General features: G+C 43.5%; 1 protein-coding gene across 1 annotated transcript in view; it reads right to left on the reverse strand.

The window, feature by feature from the left end:
• Sema2a (Semaphorin 2a) overlaps nt 1-7250 on the reverse strand; it is a 389227-nt gene extending 381977 nt beyond the window's left edge. The window contains exon 1 of the mRNA XM_065222817.1: nt 7151-7250. The gene's annotated coding sequence lies outside the window, so the exon portion shown is untranslated. The remainder of the gene's footprint in view (nt 1-7150) is intronic.
• Nucleotides 7251-8331: the final 1081 nt, after the last annotated feature.

Raw genomic sequence — 8331 nt, forward strand, 5'->3', positions numbered from 1 at the left:
GACCGATTTCGGTAGCCTTGGATTGAAGCCTAATTTGGATAGCTTAAAAAGAGAGAGTGGTATATCAACTCTGTCAAATGCTTTACTAAAATCAGTATATAGCGTTTCTACATAATTTCCTTTATCCATTGAGTTTAAACAATATGACACAAAATGTATCAAGTTAGTAGCTGTAGATCGTACTTTAACAAATCCTTGCTGTTTGCTAGTAATTACCGTCCTAATCTGTAAGAATACATTGACATTAATGATGGTATATTAATGAAGTATTCAAGAGGAATGCATGATAATATAGTAACTCCACGGTAATTTTTTATATCAGACCGGTCCAGCACCTTTTGAAGCATCCACGTACAATTTCCTTGAGAGTTAAATTATAAACTGCAATGTTCTTCATTGGCTCGGGGAGATACGAAAAATATTGATAATCTCGCTCATTCTCGTCGTGAATTGTATAAACAGCAAAAAATATTCAATAGATCTCCATATAGACGATGATATTAGTATCATCTGTATATTTTTTCCAAGGCTTCAGAATGATCAAATTCTGACGATCTCCTGTCAAAAATTCAAACATTTTTCTCAAGACTGCAGGTTGTTCAGAAAGTATTCATATGATTTTCAGCTAATTGAATCTTATGGAATCTTGAATGATGAATCTAGATTTTAAGGACATGTTTGTATATTCTCTATAGGGAAGACCCGTGTCTTGGTGATTTAGCTACATTGCATTGCACTAGCACTTCAGCAGCTTAACTCTGGGCATAAATTACAACGAAGAGATGGAAATGTTTGTACTTTTTGATTAAATAAATTAAACACGCTGAAAAAGCTCTTACTCGTAAAAAGTACGCATAAATTATAAATTGATAAAATATCAGAATCTTCTTCTTTTTCTCCTTCCTCGCATTTCACGCTTATTGCATATCCCATATTAGCTCATTGCGTGCTCTCAACTTAGTGTTCTAGATGAACTATCACAGTGATTAATTGAGACCTTTCGATGTCTGTACCATTTTTGAATTAGTATAATTGAGCTGCAAGTACAATCATACTCTTTACCCAGGGAAGTCTCCAACCCGGAGAATTCCTGGACCAGACAGGGAATCGAACCCAGCCACCTCCAACATGGTGCTACACCGACTGAGCTAATGGAGGCCCCTCAGAACCATGACACTCGAAATCCGGTATCTTAAAAACCTGATGAAATTAAATTATATCCTGATTTTTCATAAGTCTTTGAATATAGGGAAGTGTCCCAAGATCTTCGCGAGTTTTGATTTAACCGTATTATAGCTAAATAAAAAAAAATGCAACAGCCAACCTCCCCTCCTAGGTCCCCTTGGGATAATTTTTCTAGCTACGCCAATGTCCGTGCTACCGTGGGTGGTAGACCACTACCATGCATCATGTTATCAAAGTGGATGGGGTTAAAGGTGTTAACGATTTTGGAGAAGAGGATGATGCCTCGCATTTCAGTAAAATCATTAGCGCCCACCTCTTTTCCAAAGTCCTAGTTATTGGCATTTGTGAATAACTTTATAGCTGATGTCGATGAAAAACTCTCAAACATTTAACATCACAATTGATGTTCCTTTCACCTGACGATAATAAACAACTTTTTGAATAAATCGAAGCAAATGTCGAAATTTAATACAAGATTTACAACGTTTGCTTAGGCTACCGCGCAAATTCTACCAGCACTGGAAAAAGTTTATTTTTTTTTACGTAGACTACGTCTTACGGGAAGGTACTGGCGGTAAATCGAAAATCTAAAATTGCGACCGTCAGCTTTGTCATTTATAGATGAAATTAAAATCCGAATACATCAATCGATAGGAAATACCTTGCGTAAGCTGTTGCAATAAACTTTTTTTCAATTTTACATAAAAAAAAACTGTTTTAAAAATGGACAAATAAAAAGTGATAATTTCATCACTGTTTTCATGAAATAAACATTCTCCCCAAACCCAGTCCGCATAATCAAGTACAATTTGGTTGCTCATCGTTTTGTTTGAACCTTTGGAGTTATATAAAAGCGCTGCTGTCGTTCTTCCGCTCATGGATTCCTCCGCTGTTTACCCCGATGAAGGACGTCGCCTAGCTTAGGGATGAGCTGGCAAAACGCAAATTGTTCCCGCGATTCAAAAATCTGTAGCGTTGGAACAAAGATCATGTGCTCCAGCCTACAGCAGTACAAGTCGGTCAGTGACCTGCTGAAGAACTGGAGTTTTACACTCACGATTTGCCTTCGATGAAACCATTGAAGGTTGTTTTACGAGGTCTGCCGTCGTACGAAGCGGCTACCGTAAAAGATGAGCTGGTGAGGCTCGGATTGAAACCAGAGGCAGTCCGACCAATGAATCGACGGCCTATGCCCAATACCAACTATCGTGACCAACTGTTTCTGGTCCATCTCACGAAGGGCTCCACCACCCTTGCAGCGCTCAAGAGTAACATACGTGAGCTGTTTCAGGTCATTATCGACTGGGAATACTACAAGCCGCAACACCTTGATGTGACCCAATGCACAAGTTGCCTCTCCTTCGGCCATGGCACGAAGAACTGTCATTTGAAACCACGCTGCGACAAGTGTGCTCTGGCCCACTCGACGGCAACCTGTGCTCAAGCTGATGACACCGACCCGAAGTGCGTGAATTGCGGCGGAACTCACCGTGCCACTACTTGGGACTGTCCCAAGCGAACGGAATTCATCGCCATGAGGAAGAAGGTGGCTACTAGCAACCAGCCAGGCCGGCATCGAAATAAACGTGCATCACCAGCCATCACGGACGAACAATACCCGGCAATCCATCCCTCAGCATCGCCTCACTGCTTCTGCAGCTCTGCCAAATCAAGCTTCTGCCTCGGCGCCTGGACTATCGTATGCCCGTGTTGCCTCAGGTGACTCAGTTGACGAATCTCCGTTAACATCAGAGGAACTAGTAACACTGGTTGCAGAGGTGATCGTCATTCTGCGCACCTGCAAGACTCGATCTGAACAGCTTCATGCTGCCTTGTCACTCGTCACCAAGTATGGACCGTGAAGCTATAAAAATTTCAAATTGGAACGCTTGCTCACTGACCAACGAGCATAGAAAGCTACTCGATTTCCTCAACACCAAGGAGGTCGACATTGCTATCATCACCGAGACGCATCTGAAGCCCGAACTGAACGTATTCCTTCCCAACTTCCGGCTCGTCAGATTTGATCGCACCTGCTCTGGAGGTGGAGGAGTGGCCATCACTGCAAGACGGAACATCAGTTGCCGGCTACTACCAAACTTCCAGCTGAAAACAATTGAAGCCATCGGAGTAGAGGTGAGCACATCACTTGGCCCAATCACCATCATCGTGGCCTACTGCCCCAAGCAAACCAACATCAGGGACGGGTCGTCAGTGGCCCTCGGGAAAGACATCATCAAGCTCACCCGGAGGAGCGGGAACTTTATCATCGCTGGCGATCTGAACGCAAAACACCAAGCTTGGAGCAACGGTCGGAGCAATAGAAACGGCATCATCCTCAATGAAGACCTGCAAGAGGGCCACTATACCATCTTGGCCCCGGACTCTCCCACCAGGTTGAGTCGGTCTGGGGTCCATGCGACCATCGACATCTTCGTAAGCAACATGGGACACAACGTCACGCAACCTGTGGCATTCCAGGAGCTGAGCTCGGACCACTACCCGGTGGTGGCCGAAGTTGGATCCTCGGTAAACCGATTCGAAGCTTCCCGGCGCAACTACCATCGAGTCAACTGGGCGCAATATCAACACTGCGTCGACACAACCATCGACTACGATGTCCAACCAGGAACGTCGGAAGATGTTGACCGGTGTCTACAAACCATCGAGGAGGCGATTTCGCGGGCCAGGGAACAACACGTGCCAGTATCCAGACAGGTGAGTAACACTCTGAACCTTGACAGCCCTACCAAAGATCTCATTAGACTCCGTAACACCATTCGTAGGCAGTACCAGCGTACTGGCCTGCCTAACTTGAAGACCAATTGTAATCGATTAACAAAAATCATTCAGGCCAGGATGGTGGATCTCAGAAATAACGATTTTGCTAGTAAGATCCGCTCTCTCACAGATTGTGCTAAGCCCTTCTGGAAACTCACAAAAATTCTTAAAAACAAGCTTAGGCCCATTTCCTCACTGACCCAATTGGATCGTCCCGGCGACACAGTGGTTCATCTGATAACTCCTGAAGAGAAGGCTGCCGCGATAGGTCAACACTTCGTCAGCTCCCATAATCTCGGACAAAACATCGTCAGCCCTCATGAATCTGAGGTTGCTGAAAATGCAACCAATCTTCTTCAGATTCCTAACATTTTTCCAGAGGAATCCGAGATTACGGCTGACGAACTGTTGGCCTATATCAAATCATCTAAAAACATGACAACATCCTGAATCTGGAACTCAAACACTTGAGTTCCAGATTCTACAACCATCTTCCCTTTGTGTTGGAAGTCAGCTAAAGTCATACCCATCCGGAAACCTGGGAAGGATCCGTCCTCTCCTTCAAGTTATCGACCAATCAGCCTTCTCTCAGGGTTATCAAAACTGTTCGAAAAAGCACTGTACCACCGACTCCTAACATCTGCCGATGAAAACAACTTGTTACTCGAGGAACAGTTTGGTTTTCGGAAAGGTCGTTCGACCGTCCACCAGCTGACTCGAGTAACAAACATTCTCAGACGGAACAAGTCTGTTTCGAAAACATCTGCCATGGCGTTGTTGGACGTTGAAAAAGCATTCGACAATGTCTGGCATGATGGCCTGGTGTTCAAATTGCAGCAGTACGGTCTTCCAATCTTCCTAGTGAAGATCATAAACAACTATCTATCAGACAGGACGTTCCGAGTCTCTCTGAATGGCATCACATCGGATGCTTTCAACATCGGTGCCGGGGTTCCACAAGGAAGCATCCTTGGCCCCATCCTATTCAACCTGTTCACCTCCGATATGCCGGCTCTCCCTGATGGTGGATCGTTGTCTCTGTTCGCAGATGCCACATCCATCGTCTACAAAGGTAGGGTCATCGGAGCTCTGACTGTCAAACTTCAGAGAGGCCTAGACGTCCTGTCTGAATATTGCAACAGCTGGAAGATCCGTATCAACGCGGCAAAGACCGAGGTCATTATCTTTCCACACTCTAAATCTCCTAGACTTGTTCCGTCGGAGAATAATAAGATCTGCCTGAACGGCACAGTGGTGGAATGGTCCAAAGAGGTCGTGTACCTCGGGCTAACACTAGACAGCAAGCTTCTTTTCAGGGAGCACGTTGCACAACAAAAAAATAATTTTGATATCACATCAAAGTGGATGCACTACAATCATGTCGAAAATTTCATGTAATTTTTATGACCACATAAATAAACAAATGCAGTAAAAGCAGCGTAATGTCAGTTCATGCATTGTATTAATGATAATTTTGTCCTTTTTAGCAAGTAATATTACACCATATTTTCGACATGATTGTAGTGCATCCACTTTGACGTGATATCAAAATTATTTTTTTGCTGTGTGACAAAACAAAAACCAAGTGCAACATCTTGATAAGATCGTTGTAACCACTTATCAACAGGAAGTCAACCCTGTCCCTGAAAAATAAGCTTGCTGTCTACAAACAAATCATCCTTCCTGTAATCGAGTACGGTATGCCAATCTGGGAGAGTTGCGCAAAATGCCATCACCTTAAACTCCAAAGGATCCCGAACAAGATCCTGAGGATGGTCCTAAACAGTCCCCCACGGACTAGAAATTCTGAGATCCACCTCCTGGCTGGAATTCAGATACGCAGTCGAGCGTATGCTGCTGTTCGCGAATCCGCTCATTTTTGCATCGGACGGACGGTAAAAGAGCAGGAGTCAGCGGTAAAGTAGCAGCGGACGGCGTGATCACCTTGATGGCAACCATCGATGAAGTGGAGTGGGGGAGGAGAGGGTGTAAAATATGTGAAGATCGAACCAATTGGTACTTTTCAGGACCACATTTTTTTTACAAAAATAGTTATTGGACTGTTTCTTTCTTGGGTCCCGTTATAATACGAAACGCGACAAATGTAATTTTTGTAAAACAAACCCGCCTCTTTAACTAACCTATAAAGAGACATGAAAAATAAATGAAGAGTTAATTTTTTCACCCGCGAAAAGAACCAAATAATCAAGCAAAATGTCTGAGTACCTCTTTATATGCAATTAGATTAACATCTGAAGTCCATCCTTTTTTACATGTTCTGCACAAAATATATTTTCTGCTCCGCCCCATTCATAAAAAAACGGTGGGAAATCCGGTCAGTGGCGGGGGTTGGAAAGTATTTTTTGTGTAGAATATGTAAAAGGGGAGGGACTTCGGATGTTGATCTAAATGCATATATAGTGCAAAATAGATAAATAACTCTATCTACTACTTGCAATTCACGCATTATTTCTCAGAAGTGCATGTTTGATAACGAAAAACTTCTTCGGAGTAAAATAAGCAATTATTGAGAAATTGTAGAACAGTGAATCAGTGCTATGTCTCAACGTTTGAGTGCAAAATACGTGCGTAATTACCGGAAGCGCGTGGAGGATCGTCAGGCAGACGTTTCTCCGAAACGACCCAAGACCACTGTAGAGAGAGCTCGGTTATATCGGGCCAACAAAAAAGCAGTCAGAGGTAATGCGTCACCATCTACTGGTTGGGACGCTGGAGAAGGTCCTTCAACTCGAGGTAGGAAATTCACATTAATTATTAACAACCTTTGGAACTGCATACGTTCGACACGTAGCTATGATTCATACTAACAAAACATTTAATAAGTGGGATAACCAGTATACGAGCTTCTGCTCTGACTATAAAATTTAATTACTGTTACATAGGTTACTTCTACTGTATTTTAAATCAATATCTAGAAAAAAATAAAGAGAATTTCACTACACAGCTTAACGTAGTCTACGTCAACCCTGCGGTCGTGTCTTATACACAACCCCACCAATTTTTTTTAAATTCATTTCAAAAGATTTACGTAGCAAGCAAATAAACACCAACTTCATGGTAAAATATGCTCTTGATACTCCTTCACCATGCATGGAACACAAAACAAAAAAGCACAAACACAAACCGAAACAGCCCCCGTAGGTACATTTATAAAATACAGCACCTCTAATTGGATTTGCTCCAGTGATTCCCGGGGACTGCGAGTCTTATTCCGCCAACCTGCTCCGATAGGCGAATGTTCTCCTTTCTGCTCTAATCTGAAGCCACTTTCATCCGCGAACAGTTCCGTGGAATTCAATTTCCCACCGCGTCCCAGTCCAGCCAATTCCCAACCAAACTGAACGGGGTAAGTATGTCACAACAATCGGGCTGTAGCAGCCTGTGGCAGTGGCGATGACGGTGGGTGGTAATGCTTTTGCTTTCCAGCTGAGATTTTTTCTTCAAACATCAATAAATGCACACATAATCACTACACAACAACAACAACAATAATAATAGCACCGACTAGCCATGAAAATGCCTTCACATAAAAGTGCTTCCACTAACACTAGTGAGTGCACGTCGCGTCGTCGACACGGTGGTTCTTCGACCGACGGTGGGGAGAAAGAGCGGATTTTCACTTTTGCAAATTTTCCGATGGGGTTGATGGGGAGAGTTGCGACAAGTAGCAAGCCTCTGTTGATATTTCACTTTCACACATCCAAACAATGCTCGAGGAGCGAATCTGACGAGTTCACGGATATTTGGAGATCCTGTTGTGAGGTTGCATGAAACGGATGTGGGACAAGAGCGCGAAAGGATATTCGTGTGAGTAGAACGAATGGCACTGGCCCAACACCTCAAGGTGCCGTTGATAATAGCACACACAAACACGCAACACTAACACTTTCGTAGATTTGGGGTGGTTTGGGCTCTCTACGCTCTCCGGATCGGGCTCTCTGATTTTTAAAGTTTATGTTCACAAGCTTCCTTCCTTCCTGACACCAAAGACGGTTTCGGTTGTTCACTCCATCGCAGCTGCTGAAAGGGGTTTTTCACTGCGAATGAGGCGAGAGAGCGAGTACGAGTGCGGAAATTGAGAAACAGAGGTGTCCCCCACTGATGGGAGTACAACGATTTTTCACCGCTAACTTGGTTTATGGATGGAAAAGTTTAGATTATTTCCTTGTACAACTCTCTTTCAGCGGATATTTGAATTGATCTTTTTGGGAATGTTGATTGGTAAGACGTTTAAACGGATAAAAAGTCAATATAGCAGCAAATTCGAGCACTATTTCCTATTTTTCTAGAAAACACGGACGTAACGTTAGTGGATGCTATTTGTAACACGGATCACTAGCAAAA

The sequence above is a fragment of the Ochlerotatus camptorhynchus genome, unplaced genomic scaffold (genome assembly GCF_037179485.1).
Source record: "Ochlerotatus camptorhynchus isolate MF236.1 unplaced genomic scaffold, CSIRO-AGI_Acam_v1.1 ptg000178l, whole genome shotgun sequence".
In the NCBI taxonomy this organism is placed as follows: domain Eukaryota; kingdom Metazoa; phylum Arthropoda; class Insecta; order Diptera; family Culicidae; genus Ochlerotatus; species Ochlerotatus camptorhynchus.